This window comes from Ambystoma mexicanum, chromosome 1q (genome assembly GCF_040938575.1).
Source record: "Ambystoma mexicanum isolate Mex_15411 chromosome 1q, UKY_AmexF1_1, whole genome shotgun sequence".
NCBI classification, from domain to species: Eukaryota; Metazoa; Chordata; class Amphibia; order Caudata; family Ambystomatidae; genus Ambystoma; species Ambystoma mexicanum.
In genome coordinates this window covers 1,325,189,477-1,325,206,997 of record NC_090922.1, presented here as the reverse complement: position 1 = coordinate 1,325,206,997, position 17,521 = coordinate 1,325,189,477, and positions in this window count along the sequence as shown.

The window sequence follows — 17,521 nt, the reverse complement described above, 5'->3', positions numbered from 1 at the left end:
AAGGATTAATTTCACCGAAAAATCACTTGCTAATCACAACGATATAAATCGAGGTGAATACACTATTACAAACAAGTGTATTTGTGCATGCGTCTGTTAAAACAGAATCCATTAGATGGGATTAGTAACGTGCATAGACACAAGTGTTTGAAGGCGCGTCGAGACAGGGAGGGTTCAACAAGGGCAGATAGACGATGGTCCCACTATGGCAGCTTTGCATCACATAGCGCAGGGGAAGGGGATAGATTCCAAAAAGCCATGTACATGGCAAACTCACAATAAAATCATCTGTCCATGCATCCATTCATCATTCCCTCATCCCGGTATAAAAACGCCTGAATATTTACTCACATAACATTTGAAATTTCCATTGAGTCTGTGCGTAATGCAGTCTGCAAAATCCACTGTGCTCCTGGCCGGATTTCTAGTGTAGTGAAGTAACATGTATTTGGGGACGTCCTGCCTTATCGTCCACTACGCTATTGCACATCCCATTCAATTCATATCAATCATTGCATTCTCGTCATGGGCCCTGTCCCAAGGACATTCAACAATAGAACGTTATATTTCCAGTCAGACCTGTGGGCGTCTCCTCGCCGCTAGTTGAAAACCAAAAGCGCTGTCCTTCGAATTCCTCATTTGCAACATCACGTCGAAAAGGCATCTGTGAACGCTTGAATTCACAAATACATCTATGTAGTGCGGCTGTGTGTGAAAATGGTAACTGGCTTCAATCACTAATGGGACTCCCCGCCCGTCGGTGAACGTCGGTACAGTGCTGCATGAGGGTCCACCGTTGATCGAGTACTACATTCCACTGACCCTTCACAAGTTTGTTCGCGACTGCAAATATACTATGTGAAACAATGGGACCATAGCAGAATTAACATATAAACCAATATTTCACTGCCATCGGGATTAAATACATGATTGTAATTGCAAGATGCCATGTGTCAAATTGCAGCGTTGTGTGCGGGACGTGCTCGCCCAAAAGTTATTGCAGCTGGCACAGGTGGAATGAATCACCACAGGTGGAGGCTATACAGCCTGAAAACACATAAATTGCACAGCCAAACCCCTCCCACAACCACACCCACTCCAAAATGCTACCGACAGGACTAGCGATGTTGGGCCTGGGGGACCTGATAGCACTGCAAGTACTCCAACTTCAAGAAGAAGACGAACACGAACTACTACAACAACCGGCCGCACAGAGGAGACGCAGGAGGAGGAGGAGGAGGGCAAGGCAGGGGCAGCAAGGCCCACCAGCACAGCCACTACCACCACGCAGGCAGCCCGCAATCCCACGCCTCCGAGCTAATCCGTTCAACCTCACTGCTGAGCAGATCCACACCCTCTACCGTTTGGACCGGGACACCATAACCGCCATTGTCAACATGACACACGCTGACCTTGTCAGCATGATAGATAGCCCAACCGCCATCCCACCCCTACTGAAGGTGGTGTCTGTACTCCACTTCCTGGCCACAGGCACCTACCAGCACACAGTCGGACAGTTGCATGGCATTTCACAGCCACTATTGTCACGGACACTATTCCAAGTGCTCGATGCCCTCCTGAAGCACACAGACGACTACATCTCTTTATCACGCTCGGAGCAGGAGCTTACAAACACAAAAGTGGGATTCCATGCACTTGGCGGCATACCGGGTTGCATTGGTGCCATCGACTGCACCCATGTGGAATTGGTTGTCCCACATGCCATGGAGGTCCAGTACCGCAACCGGAAACAATATCATTCTATCAATATACAAATGGTGTGTGACTCCAACAGGATCTTTACACATTGTTGTGCCCGATTTCCAGGATCAACCCATGATTCTATGGTCTTGAGGAACTCTACAATACCACGCTACATGGAGCGACACGCAGGGCAACGATCCTGGCTACTCGGTGAGTCTCATTTAATGCATGAGAATGTGGGGTAGGTGATGCGTCAATGACCTGGCAGGAAGGGGGTGGGGATGCGTACGTAGCAATGTCATTCCACAAACATCCTTCATTGTCCACATACAGGTGATGCCGGGTATCCACTGAAGAGATGGCTCCTTACACCAATCCGGAACCCACAGAACCAGCATGAGGAGGACTACAACCATGCCCACTCACGTACCCGTGTAGTCATAGAACAGGCATTCGGCCTACTGAAGGCTCGTTTCCGCTGCCTCAGCAGGTCTGGCGGGGCACTCCTGTACCGCCATGAGAAGGTTGCAAAGATGGTCATGGCATGTGTCATGCTACACAACATGTGCGTACGTAGAAATGTGGCCATGCCCCCTGACGCAGAACTGCAAGCACCTGAAGATGGTCATGATGAGGGTGGGGATGTGGCAGCACCTCAAGGAGTCCTCGAGGCACAGGAGGCCCGTGAAATTCGTCAGAATCTCATAGATGCATGCTTCTAGCACTCACGCCTGGTGGCTGTTACATGGACACGGGACTTGTGGCACTGTGTGAGTCTGGAACATGCACAATGTGGACTGTACGCCAAGAAAGGGCTCGTACACAAAGATCAATGTCCACACATCTCATTGGATGAATATGAAGATATGTATAGCAAATGTGAAATGATATTACACACCCAATCGACCCGCCACCCAAAAAAGCCCAACACACCCCCTCCACCCTCCTACCTCCCCCCCGAACACCAGTGTCCAAAGTTGCTCATTGTCAGTGGGCAGACGCTATTGCAAGCCCCCTCTCCGGGTATCAGGGGCACCCCTGCCTGTGGAGCGCAGGTTCCTCCCAGATCTACGTTGGGGGCTGCCCTGGACGGAACTTGCAACGGATGATGTCTCTGCCTGCTCACGTCCATGCATGTCCCTAAGTGTTTGTGAGAGCTCAGTGAGCACACGGCGCACAGCGGCAAGTTCACCACATACGTCTTTGGACGTCGCATGCAGTTCCCCCCTCAGGCTCTCGGTGCTTCTCTCCATTTGTCCCCTCAGGCTCTCGGTGCTTCTCTCCATTTGTCCCCTCAGGCTCTCGGTGCTTCCCTCCATTTGTGCCCTTAGTGTCTCTGTACTTTGCTCCATTTCTGCCCTAAGTGTCTCAGTAGATGTTTCAATGGCTGCCTTAGAACCCCCACATTCAGCAGCATGCTCCTTGAGGAGCGTGGCCAGTTGCTGCTGTTGCACAATCATCTGCTCGAGGGACTGTTGCCTCTGCTGGGCCATGCCCATTCGCGGTGGTGTCACAGAGGGGCTGATCACCTCATGTTGCCTTGCCACAGGCCTTGTGGGGGTTGGCCAGTCGTCGTCTTGTGGGTGCCCCTGCGTGGTTTCCTCATGGTGTACGGGATGAAACAAACAGGGGGATTGAGACAGGTCATGGATGGGTCCTACATCGACAGCACCGTTTTCTGTGTCGGAGCATGCTGGCATGAAAGCAGTGTCACCTGTGGTGCTGCTGCCACCAGAAGCAGTGCCTTCTGTGGCATCCATTGGGGGGACCTGTGGTGCTGCTGTTGTGGACATGCTGGCTGCTGGGGTGCCTGTTGAAGTCCCCTCCAGTGTGCTGCCACTTGATTTGTGCTGCTGCCGTGTCTTGATCCGTGCAGCTGAGGTGGAGGGTCTTTGGCCGTTGGTCTTGGCCCTCTTTGCAGGTGTGCTGGTAGGGGTGTCCTGAAGCTCGTCGTTTGAATCGGACCCTGTGGTGGAGTAAAGGAGGGCGAGCGTTATTTATGGGTCTGTGGAAATTGGAATGGCAATGTATCACATGCATTGGGGTGGTACCTGAGGGTGATTTGGGTCAGGGCCTTGGAGGTGGTCTCATTTTTGTGTGGATTGAGGATGCAGTTATTTTGCAGCCTGCAGTTAGGGTGTGCATGCTGCACATGTAGAGGGTGTTTTTAGGATTTTTACTTATTTATGTATTTAATCTGACTTTTAAAGGGCGCTATCATGGCAATGTATGTGGACGTTCACCTGGACATGTGTTTCTATTGCACTATGGGGACACATGGTACTTCACATGATTGGACATTGTGGATTTAGCATTGTTTTATTTGGGCCACCTACCTGATTCTTCGGATGTCTGCACTCCTTTCTCCATCCCTCCGACTCCCTCTATGCTCTCCATTCCAATGGTGGAGGCACAGATTTCTTCCCAGGGGGTCAACTTGATGGGTGATTCCGATCCTCCCCCGGTAGCTGTGGCAATGTTTCGGTTGGCAGAAAGCATGCTCCGGACGCGTATCCGCAAGTCGTCCCATCGCTTTCTGCATTGCTGTGGGTTGACTGGGGTGGCTAACGGGTTGGGATGTGTCTCAGGGTCGGATTTGTAATGGTTGTGTTGGGATTCTGATTTTATAGGTGTACGGCGTGCTGTTTCCCGTTCCGGCCCCATGTTTTTACTTCCGTTTCCGTATATTTACGCTGACCGTAATTTGCGCTGACCGCTCATTACGGTGACCGCTAAGATGGGTGGCGGAATTGCACCTAGGGCGGCGTACGACGGCGGTAAGGGGCGTTTTGGGGTCATTTCCGCCATCGCAGACTTTGCACTTCCGCCATGGCGTGATGCTCGTGCCCGATGGGTCAGAATTAGCCGCACTTTGCTCCATCGTGCAATGGCGGAAACGCTATTTACGCTATGGCGGTCATGTCAGTTACTTTCCGCCAGGGTCGTAATGAGGGCCATTGCACAGTGTTATTAAGGTTTTATAAACTGAGCAGAAGTAATTCTCAGTGATATTTCTTAACACACAGCACATACACGAGTAAACCCAAAGGTGAAGCAGGGAGCCATGGGGGGAGATACACCATTAGCCCACATTTGCCAGCACCTCCCCCTGTACAGCAAAAAAAATACAGAAGTACCATAATCACTGGCTCACCGAGATAAAGGGAGAGGGATCGTCCCAAGTATGGCCAGAAGGTGGGTCATTTGACAAACAAATGTTAGATCTTTTGACAGCCCACCTATTAGCAAAGTACTGGGGAAAGTAACTTTAAAATAGATGTGAAGTATTAGATCTCTGGAGGACGTTTGAGGAAACATCCCCAACCAATGGTACAGACAAGGAAGTGTTGTCTGAAACCGCACCAGCCCCAGCAGGGGAGGGAGGAGAAGCAGCTGAGGGGAAAATGGTAAAAACAGGGGACAAAGAACTCACTAGTCTGTACACACTGTTAACTAGGCCCATTGCAGGATACAGTGATCCATCTTATTTGCCTGCACCAAGTGTACCTTCCACTCCTGCAGTGACAGCCCCACCTCCCTACGATCCTAGATAGTTTTACGGACCCATGAGCGCCCCTCCAGTAAACATTGCACGCCTAACTGGTGATTTAGAAAGGCAACATGCCACCACACAAATGGAATTAACATGGTTGAGAGCATTATGTGACCGAGGGCAAATGTTGCCGGGGGAGGAGAAGCACCGTCCATCTCAGCAGGGGGGCCAACACCATCCCCACTCCCGTCCGGGAATGCATCTAGCAAGCCGGAAGATGAGCGGAAATCTGGGGAGTTTTTCTTCCACCTTAACAATTCCCCCATAAGTATAGAACAAGTAGAACAAGAAGGCAGCCAAGCAGGGGAGGAACAAGGAAGTGGAGAGTCAGACAGGGAAATAGGGGAGATGTGGAGCGATCTAGGTGAGTATGAGGAAGGAGCAGCAGCAGCGGGAATGGTACTGCCACCACGAGAAGAGCAGGAAGATGGGGTGGTACGTCAAAGGTGGCAGGGGAGGTTAAGGAGTAGGTTGGGAAACATGTCACTGAGTAAAACAAAAGGAGTAAACGTAAAACGAAATTACAAATGCCTCTCATCCACAAGGGAGCAGGGAGACCATGGGCACAGATGGACAAGAATAATCTGTTTAAGTTATTGCCCCCTCTTTCGGGAGGGGTGGGAAAATGGATACAAGCATTTGAAAAAAACACTGCAGGGGTCCCGCTGGCTATAGGGGACGTGAATAGCTTGTTAGTATCTGCAGTGGGAGACCAAGCAGATGGGGTGTGGGTGAAGGCTGGTTTACCGGGAGAAACAACAAATGGTGATCGCCATGATGCGTCGGCATTCAGCAACGTAAGGGCCTAGGTATGGGATGCACTGCGGAGGACCTTCCCTGATACTCCAGATTTACATTTGCTGATGTAATGCACCATGGGGGAGGAGGAAGAGGTTGCGCAGTACATTCTCTGGGTGCAGGACCTGTGGAGATCGGGGACAGGCATGGCTTGGGACCAATCAACCTCCCTTTTCTACTTCATTATCAAAAGAAGCCTTCCAAAGGAGGTGCAGAAAGCCTTCGATAAAATTGCTGGGATAGAAGCCAAAGGCTGGCCAGCAATTCAGAGCATTATAGTACACCATTGTTAGAGGATCAAAGTAAGAGGAAAAGAAATTGCACAGAGGAGGTTGGCAGACGTGGCCAAGCTTGTACAGAATAAACTGGTGAAGGTTGCAGCGGTAACAGCAGCCCTGCCCACTGAGAGACAGGGAGACAGGGAGCAGGGGCCGGGAGGGTCACTGGCAAGGATGGCAGCAACCTGGTCCGCAAACGGGCAGGAGCAATGGGCTGATGAGGAGCAATACGAGGGACCCCAGAGGCAGGGAAGAGGACGAGGTGGGTACAGGGGGCAGAGAGGTGGGTTCGGAGGTCAAGGGACTCCGGGTTTTGGAGGACAATGGGCTCGGGGAAGGGGCCAAGGGTCATGCTGTAATTGTGGCGGATGGGGACATTTTTCAAGGGAATCCCGCACCCGACCCATGGGACATTATCAAGGGCCCTCACCCACTGGAAATGAACAACAATTTGGTCACTGTCATCCGGGCAGCCTTACGGATTACCAATGGGTGTTCATGGGCAACACAAGCAATATTATAATGATTACCAGCAAGGAACACATCAAATTCAACAAAGACCACAGCAGGGCATGCAGCCCCAAGTAGCTCGCCAAAACACCATGGGGAACGCCCACCCAAATATTTTCCCTACTACCGCCAATGGCGAAACTGTGCCATTCCACGTAACTGCAGTGATCGCAGAGAGCATTTTTTCTGTCCCTGGAACAAACACATACCCAGATTAGGACAGCCCACAGAGAGTACTCCAGTCCTATCGACTACCCTGCATCCAGAAGAGGAACCACTGATGGGGGCGGAAATAGCAAACAAGCAGTTCATCTTCATGGTGGACTCAGGAGTGGAAACATCATGCCTTATAGAAGGTCGGTTTCCTCTCTTAGGCCGAAATTTGGAAACACAGGGATTTTCTGGGGCAATTCTGAAGGTTCCCTACGCAAAAGATTTGGATATAACGGTGGGAGGAAAAATGGTGCGGGCACCCCTGTTATACCATGAAGATTCACCCATAAATTTACTGCAGAGGGATCTCCGTAGTAAGCTTAACATGACCATCTCCTTTACAGAACGAGGAGTAGTGTGCTCCACCCCAGGGGTATGCCCAATCAGAGCAAGGTTGATGATCAGTACCATGACAAATGAAGTAGCAGTGAGGGAGGTGCCCACGGACATTGACATGTTCATTTATGGGATACAAGTCCTAGCTAGTGTGGTGCCTGAAATAACGCGAAAAGAGTGGACGGTGCCATCCGATTTTGTTTTTTGCCCTGTGGTACGCCCGGAAATTATGCCTGGCACTATCCTCTCAATTGACCTACAGGGGGTGCAAGTATCGGCCTAACGTATTGTGGCAATAGAACTGAAAACACTTGGATGTGAGTAGAGAACAGTGTTGTGTATAGACCCAAACAGAGTGCTGCGAGACCTAAATGACAAAGAGCTGACCGACAGTGACACTGATGGGGAGATAATAATGGAAATGTGTGTGCCCTGTGACATAATGATTCAACATAGAGAGATAAATAACCCCCTCATGGCCAGTGTCAGTGCACCACCTTCGATTTTTGATGAAGCTCTGAAACAAATACTATCAAATGGATGGACAACAGGGCCCTATGACATACAGGGGGTAATGCCCATAAAAATAAAACTGAAACTAGGTGCAGTACCACCCAGAGTAAAGCAGTACCCGCTATCCAGAGAGGCAGAAGAAGGAATAAAGGAAACAATAAATGCACTACTACAACAGGGCATAATTGTACCATCAAACTCACCGTGCAACACTGCGATTTATCCTATAAAAAAGGCAAAGGGCAGGTCTTGGAGGATGTTCCAGGATCTCTGCCCACTTAATGACATCATACCGAAGGAGTTTCCACTAGTGCCAAACCATGCACCCATGTTGTGCCGTTGTGGATCTGAAGAATGCCTTCGTCTCAGTACCGCTCGACCCTGGCTGCCAGTACCTAACAGCATTTACCCTGGGGGGGAAAAGATATGAGCATTGCAGATTACCCCAAGGTTATTGTGAAAGTCCCAGTATATTTAACAGAATTCTGCACGATGACCTTGGCAATATTGATGTAAAAAGCACAATAATTCAATACGTAGACAATCTCATAATTTGCAGTGAAAGTGAAGAGCAATGTAGAGCCGACTCAATAACATTATTGAACCTACTAGCAACAAAAGAGTACAAAGTGGACAAGGGAAAACTGCAATACTGCTTAGCAGAAGTGTTGTATCTAGGGCAGTTAATATCAAAAGATGGTAAGAGAATCGTACCAGACAGAGCAGCACCATTACGTCACACTCTAATAACCAAAACTGTGAAAGACATGCAGAAATTCCTCGGAATATGCAATTATTGCTGTGCATGGATACTAGAGTATGCTGCATACACACGCCCCTGTTACGCTCACCTGGTATCCACGGGGATGCCACCCAGCCGTAGGGACTCTGATATCCTTCTCTGCGGTTCCAAGGTGTGACCAGCGGCAAAGTTCTGCCTGGAATAAAGGTGGGCAATGTTCAAGACTGGGCAACTGGGGTAAGCAACCCCCCACCACCCCGTATGCCCGCAGCCCCTCTGAACCTCTCCTCACCTTGTTGTTAATTCAGGTGTGCTCACCGTCCTGCCTTCTTGGCAGGGGCGCGTTGTTCTTTGTGGGCGAATGCAATCTAGTTACTTCACTGATTCCAGCCCGTTTTAAGTCTTTCAGGTAGGTCTTATTGCTGTTGTATATTGTTGTTATTCTTGCATGCCTTTCTTGGTTTAAATAATGTATTTTTCTCTTCCTTAGGTGCGCGGGAGTCCAATGTGATGCATTGGCTGAATTGGGTCTCGCTGGTAAATGATGGAGTATTAAGAGCGCCTTGATGCGGTAAATAGGCGCTATGCGCAGCGCTATGATGCCTTGCCTTTGCTAACCTGTTGTCTTTTCTTTCACATAGATCGCGGTGTTCACCCGGTGTATGAAATCCCGAGGCGATGCTGGTCGAGGGGCGACTTGCAAGGTAAGCTTTTCGGCACAATTTGTTATGTTGTAAAAGTGTCTAATGTCTTGTTTCTTCCTTTTTTGCAGATCCGCCGGTCGGGAGACGCGCTGATCCTAGGATGCTGTTCACAGGAGCTGTGGGCAGCTAACGATGAAATTACAGGTAAGCGGCTGCTGTTAACAATGTCCTTTTGTCTCTTTACAGATGCTGTTCTTCCGTGGATCGCGGGTACAGCTGAACACGATGAGCGTCACGTTGCAGGATTGCAAAGTAACGCGAAGCGTGTTATCCAAGTCGGGTGTGGTTTAAATAGCTTCAAGAAAGTAGTCCAGGTAAAGTAGTTCCTAGGCTCCACATCCAAAACACTATAGCGCATAGCTTGGTTCCAAGGAGCCAAGCTATGTGGATGCCTCCATGTTGGCTGGCACTTGAAATAAAGTAGTTCCCTGAACACAAGTCTTTATTAAGTATGAGCCTGGCGCCAAAGGTGCCAATACTGGCCCCAAGAGGGGCTAGGTAAAGGATGCCTAAGTTTGTTGGAGACCCAAACCAAGACCCCTCCTGGCCCATGGGCTTGCCAGGGGGGGTTTCTGAATGTGGGTCGTGACAGCCGCCTTCTCCAGGCGCTGAAAGAAGCTCAAAAGAACAGCGCCCCCATAAAATGGACACAAGAGATGATCACACAGTTTCTTAAATTACAAGATCTCATCACCACAGCACCCGTCCTAGCAACACCAGATTATGATCGGGAGTTTTATTTATTCTCCCATTGCAATGGCACACTAATGACAGCAATACTGACATAAAAAACATCATTAGGCTACAAGCCATTGGCCTATTACAACGGTACATTGGACTCAGTAATGCAAGCCCTCGCTGCAGCAGCCTTCACAATAGAGAAAAGCAGCACCATAGTAATGGAATGCTCTGTAACACTATTTGTTGAACACTCTCTGTTTGCCATACTCGAGACGTCGAAGTCCACACTCACCACACATAGAGCAACTGCACACAAAATAATTATCTCAAGCCCAAATATACACGTTGTACATTGTAAGACTGTAAACCCAGCCACCTTCATCACAGAACCCTGCACAGTGGTAGTCATGCAAGCTCACGACTGCGCTACATATGAGGGGGAAGGTGACGATATTTCCAAGGCCAGTGAAAATGCCCTAGAAGGAGGTGAGGCATACTTCGTGGACGGTTCAGCGTCCATTGACTGTGAGACAGAAGAAAAACATGTAGGGGCAGCAGTGGTCAGATTAGAAGGGGAAGATAGCACAGCGAGTAGAGCACTCGCTTTTACATCTGTGCAAAGCCTGCTGACACAGGTTCAAATCCCAGCACTGCTAAACTCAGCCTTTCATCCTTCCGAGGTCAATAAATGAGCACTACACACCGTGGGTAATAATTAGCAGTGCTCAGATACCTGAGGGTTTGTATCGCTATATAAATGCTAAATTATTAGTATTATTATTAAGAATATGAAGTGATAGTACAGAAATGCCTTCCCTCACACTTTTCAGCACAAGCAGCAGAACTCATAGCCTAATTGAAGCATTGCATGCAGCCAAAGGATGCACAGTGACAATTTACTCTGACTCAGCATATGTGACAATGACAGGGCATTCTGGCATGTCACGATGGCGACAAAGAGGATTCAGGAGAGCGGATTGCTCTCCTGTACAACACGCACAATTATTGAATGACCTCATTGAAGCATTAGCAGAGCCACCAGTAGTGGCTTTAGTGAAGTGCCAGGCCCACACAAATAGCACAGACGCTATCTCACTCATAAAAGCAGCGGCGGATGCCGCTGCAAAAGAAGCTGCATACTTTGAAGTTCCCCAAGCAGTTGAATGTATAGTAAAGACAAACGCACAAGACGATAAGGAAGAAGGGTACAGTTCCACCCCCATAATTCAAATAATAGAATTACAGAAATGCACCCCATCAGATGAGCAGGCAATGTGGACTAAGAGAGGGTGCAACCAGTCACCCACAGACTTCCTCTGGTGTCACGAAATGACAGGAAAAGTGGTAATGCTGGTAGAACTATTACAAATAACCTTCCAACAGCTTCACTTCCCCGCACATGTAACAAAACAACACATAGCAGCAGAGATTCAAGAAGACTGGTTTCTTCCCAACCTGCAGTAACACCTCACAAAATTGATAATAGAATGCACAACATGCCAGACATACAGTTCAGGTATGACACTTAGGATGTTACGAGAAACACTGCCATGCCCATCAGGACCATTCCACGAGTTACACATTGACTATGCCGATATGGGAGAAAGGTGCAACAGAGCCAGATACCTCATAATGGTGATGTGTCCTTTTTCAGGCTAGGTAGAAGCAGGACCTTGTGCATACCCAGATGCCAAATGCGCAGACACATTTCTAATGACGGAGGTGTTCCCTAGGTGGGGGATTTGTGATGTGATCCATTCAAACAACGGTACTCACTTTGTAAATGACCTCTTCAAAGAAGTGACCACATTGCTGGGTGTGAAATACAAACTTTGCTTGCTTTAGCACCTCCAAGCAAACGGAATGGTAGAAAATATAAACAGCATCCTAAGAGTAGATTATCTCAACTGTGTCACACCTTAAAAAAGAATTGGGTGTATTGCTTGCCTCTAGCACTGTTCAACTCAGAACCCAGCCAAGTAAGGACCACCATGTGTCCCTGCACGGAATTGTGACTGGGAGGCACATCCATATGCCACTCCCCTCAGTCTGAAGAGCAGCAGACGCTCACAGAGCTACCACAGTGCTAGGGGATGAATTCAAAGAATATCTCACCCAGCTGACACGAGCTGTGCGAAGTATAGTAAAACAAATAGCACCCCCATTCACACGAGAAAAGGAAACAGATACAAACACTCCAGTAGCAGACAGCCCAGTGTTATAGTTAATACCCGGTGAAAGTGTATACGTGCGCAGTTTCATGCAGAGGTGGAACTCCCCATGGTTCCATGGCCCCTACGAAGTAGTGTACTGCACACCCTTGGTTGTAAAAGTAAAGGGTTTAAAGTATTGGATCCATCTCACAGGTGTAAGAAAAACACAGGATAGCACAGCACCCCATGGTGAGCATTCACAAGAGCAGGAAAGTGCTGTGCCATAACCAAAAAAGGGTACTACAAAACTGTTGGTTAAAGAAAATGAAAAACAGAAACTGGAAGTAAGACATTTTATAAGAGTATTGAGTATTAGTAAGAGTATGTAAAGGATGAAAAAATATTGGTTTACAAATGCAAATTTCTGTCTCTCTCTCTCTCTCTCTCTCTCTCTCTCTCTCTCTCTCTCTCTCTCTCTCTTTCTCTCTCTCTCTCTCCCTCATTGCTCTCTGTCAATAGCTCTCTCTCTCTGGTCCCATCATTTTGGCTATTTCTGTTTTATTTTTCTCACTGCCTATTGCTCTATCTCTTGGTAGCTCTCTTTTCTCACTGTGCATTTCTCTATCTCTCTACAACTGTCTCTCGGTTTGTATATCTCCATTTCTATTTTATTTCTCCCTCCCCATTTTATTCATCTTTCTCTTTTCGGCTCTCCTACTGTTAAGTTCTATAAGATATGTATAGATAAGAAACAGTGGTTTGTTGCGGAATTAAACAATAATACTTGATTTATTTGTGTGTATTTTGTGTGTACTTAACCCATTTATATCACCCCTTCAGGTGAAGGTTGACAGAAAGGAGGGCCCTCACTAACAACACTTCTAACATAGATAGCAGTAGGTATAAAATGAGTGCTACTAGAGCTTACAATTATAACTGTGGGTTGTATTTTGCAGTAATTGTTTTTTCTGTAGTGTTATTTTGCCTGTGGCTGTACTGGAGTATAACTTTTATATTACGGGATATTAAAGAGGGGGGACGGGTTACACTTAATACAAGAAGGGTCAAGCCTCATTTGGAATGGGTTCAAAGTAATATGGGCCCACAATGCCTCTTTAAATGCAAATCTTGCCACAAAAACCAAACTGTCAAAACCACTATTTTTACATATTCTGTTATGGGTTATGATGTTGATAAGGTATCCAATGACTATAATGTTGATTCTCCTCTGTTTGAGTTGAGGGATCGCCATATGTATATATGCACACAACTGAAAAGCCTACTTCAGATGGTGATAATATGCACTTTAAGCCCTCATGGACAGACTTTTCCCTGTACGATATTAAAAGGTGAAAAAGATGCACAAAGGTCTACCGGGGAATAAGAGATGGAAAAGGGGGGTGGAAAGAAAGGGGTATGATGCATACCATGGCCTTGGATTAGATGAAGTAGAAGACCCCCGCCATCCTGACCATTCTAATAAATGGAATTCAGATAGGAGTGCCACGGCAAATCAGACAACCAACAAGAGTTGTTATCTTTGCTCTTTAATACCCCAAAAACACCTTTGTCGGTAACCCAGTGTCTTGTTCATCTAGCCCTAAGTAGGATTCGAAGTACCTTCCAGGCACACACTGTAACAATACAAATGCTGCAGAATGAGAAAACATGCGCAAGCAGACCTCAAGGAGTAATGTGTGTGAAAGAACAATTTTTCATCATCAAAGGGACAATGTTCACGGAAAAAAAATGGCACAAAGAGATAATCACATGTAAAGCTGAAGCACAGCGAGGACTGTCAGAAGAAAACTTTCAATGGGTCAAATGAACATTGCAATAAGACAATCATTCTTACAGATATGAAAAAATGCACAGCCGCATTAATGAACACTTAATGGGTGTGTGGCAAACAAGCATACCTGCAACTCCCACAATATTGAAGAGGTACTTGCTCAATGGCCACGTTGCATTCAGCCTTGATGGTGATCCTGGAAAGCCATGTCCAGGGAGGAAGGGTGCCAACTGAAATGTCGCCGGCACCCCAGTCAGCAACAGAAGAGCCCTCACATACAACATCCTGTCAGAAGATGAGTTACAGGAAAGAGCGTCCCGCAAAAGGAGGTCGTCAAACTACATCTCCAGCAAATCCTCAGACCTCCTGGCACAGATTCCTGACCAGTACAAACTTTTCCATCCCACAGAAACCTTCTTTTCCTCCCTTCTAGTGCCAGGCATCCAGGCACGAACAAATGCCAAATGGCTGCAGATAATGTGCTAGGAACTGATCCACCTGGCCAACCAGAAGAAGGATTCAACGTGATCAAAGTGGAACTTCGAGCCCTGCAGTTGATGACCATGCAAAACCGGTACGTCCTAGACCTACTCACAGCAATGGATGGCAGTGTTTGCTGAAAAATAGGGAGTGCATGCTGTACATTCGCACCTTCTGCCGACACTGACAATGGGACCCTATCACACGTGATATCTGCATTACACAATCTAGGTGTTTCTGTATTGTTTGCCAGAGCGCTCTCAAGGCAGCAAAGTTCTCTGGATGCTGAATCTTATAGAAACCTATGCTGAATCTCCATACCAATGTATTCCCTACTAGGATGTGTCCTTTATTCAAAGATTTTGTTGGTGATGTGGGGAGTGAGTGCCTTCACTGAATATGAACTCCCTGCTGAGTAGAGGCTCAATTACAATAAAAAGACATAGACAATCCTACTAGGTAGATCTCTCACCTGACACACTATATCCATTATTAAAGCAACTACTTCTTTGTTAGTCCTTCCAGTGAACACTTGCGGTGTGAGCTATGTTTTATTTTCTCGGTTTTACCTGTATCCGTAACGTCCCTGTAATAACATTTTTCCATTGAATTGCATAGTTTTTTCTTGTGCAACTTACCCATAACGTCCCTTTTATCATGTTTTTGCTAGTGAATTTCATAGGTTTTTAGTAGGGCAATGTAACCGGAATGTTGCTTTAGTGTGGTGTTTTCAGTAAAGGCGATAGTTTTTTAGTAGCGTAACTTAACCATAATGTCCCTTTAACAGCGTTTTTTCAGAGAGTACGGACTGGAAAGTACCAAGACCAGAACATCACTACAATGTATTAAGCACACTGAAGTTTGTCTACTAATTGCATAGGTGCTGCAGTAAACAAAAGTAGAGAAGAATAATGTTTCATTTATTATGCAGCAATGGCAAGCACCTTAGAGTGGCTGGAAGAAAATTCCCCTCATGACGCAATGACTTACTCTACAAACCCCACTGGTATGCACAGTACTGTGAAGCATACATTATGTAATATATATTGCTATATGTACACCAAACACATTTTCTTTTCTGTGACAGAACATATTGGAAAGGAAAGCAAGGGAGCACAAGCAGCAACCCTTCTACAACAGCATATGGCCATAGCAAATGAAAGAAACTCTGTGAATAGCAAAAAGGACAGGCTGGAAGCCAAAGTGGAATAATTGCTGAACAATTGTGCCACCTGAAAGGTTGCGTACAAGATTGTATTAGTGACAGAATTAAACAGCACTAGCAGACCTGCACGTGTACCCCTTCCCCATGTCAAAGTGTCAAAGGGTGCCATCCCCTCGACATCTGTGTGATGGGAGACGTTACAATGATATCTCAATTTGTTCCCCCGCTCACAACCAATTTGAGGAAATCCCCAATTCCCCACAATAAGTATTCAGTTATGCTACTACTTCCCTTTCCTAATGGTGTGTATGAATGTGTACAAGTAAACGTTAATAAGTGAAAGGTTGTTGCGTCTATATGTGATATTGTTTTTTTGTTGAAATGCCGTTCTCACTCAGTGGCACATCGTCCTCGTTGGAATGACCGCAATTAAGGAAAAGGTAGGTGTCCAACAGACACTGCAGCTGCCCGGTCTTTCCACAATGACAATGGAGGCATCCGGACGACGCCAGCATGCTCCGCATGTCTGCATGTTGTCCTCCACCTACGATTACGTGTGGGATAGGACATTTGGTCATTGTGCAAGTACACACATGTGTATCTGTTCCTCTGTGTCCTGGTAACACTGCCACTGTTCAGCATATGCGAACGAACATTAATTAGGTTGAGGCGCCCACCCACGACCTACAAGTACCTATACAGATAAACATCCCACCTGCTATACCCTATAAACAGCCAGTGTCTCTGAAAATGCTTGGTACACGTATGGCACCCTATTATTCAGTACAGAAGCGGCAACGGTATGCACATGTGCACAGCGTATTCCTCCCAAAGAACATCCTGCGGACAGCAGTTCGAAAAGAGAGCAGTGCAGATGTCAACATGCGACCGGAATCATGATGCGCGTGGGCCCTCTTTTCGGTCACACAATCTGGGTCCATGGACAGCGGCAAAGTACAGTGTTGAGGAAGGTAGGAAGTGTTTTTCAGAAAGTACACGCTTACAAAAACACCACAATGTGCCGTTGTACATTTATGTAGGTATTTAAACACTGTAGGTCTGTTTTCTGTGTGCAAGTTCTCCACAGCAGCCCTCCAAAAGGCCACACCCTAGAGCTGCTCCACAATCTCTTTGCAGCTTTTCAGAACAGAGTAACAGAGCACATATGTTTGGCGTGTAAGTGATGTTGGACTAAATAGGCTGTCCTACATTGCATTTGCAACTAATTGCAACCATTTCAGTCCGGCTCAGTGTGCACAGTAATGTAGAAAATTATGTAAGGACCTTCTGTGACCCACACCCGCAGTTGTGACAGTTCCCACTGTCCCAATGTCATGGGTAGCATGCTGAAAATGGGCGTATGTACACGTGTGTTTCCCCAAGGACTGCGAGGGCCTTCCCCCAAAAAAGCAGAAAAATTCTTTCTTCCCTTTCTACTGTCTTCTTTCCAGCACGTCATCATTGCGTGCTGTTAAAAAGTTCCACACACATCCACCCACAACATTGAACAGCTCCTCATGTAACAGTATTACTTCTATAAAACAGTTCTCTGCGTACGCACCACCACAGAAATGTTATTGCGCAATCCCTCTACTTCCACAGTCCCATTTCATTACCGCTATCCTGAAAATCCCCGGATGTGGTTTTCGTGCTGCGTGAGGGAGTGGGTGAATGAATTACAACCAGGGTAGGGTAGTTTGTTGTAAAGGGCAGCTCTGTAAAGATCTTTTGTTTTTGTTTCTGTAGATGCTTCTACAGAAACACCTTTTTTTAGGTTTTTATTTACTTTTGTGTTATTTTGTGCTCACATTATTACAGTTAACTCTTCAGTGCATCCTGTAGACGAGCAAGAAAACTGTATTACCAATGGACGATGACAAATGCCATTTGCTTGGAAGA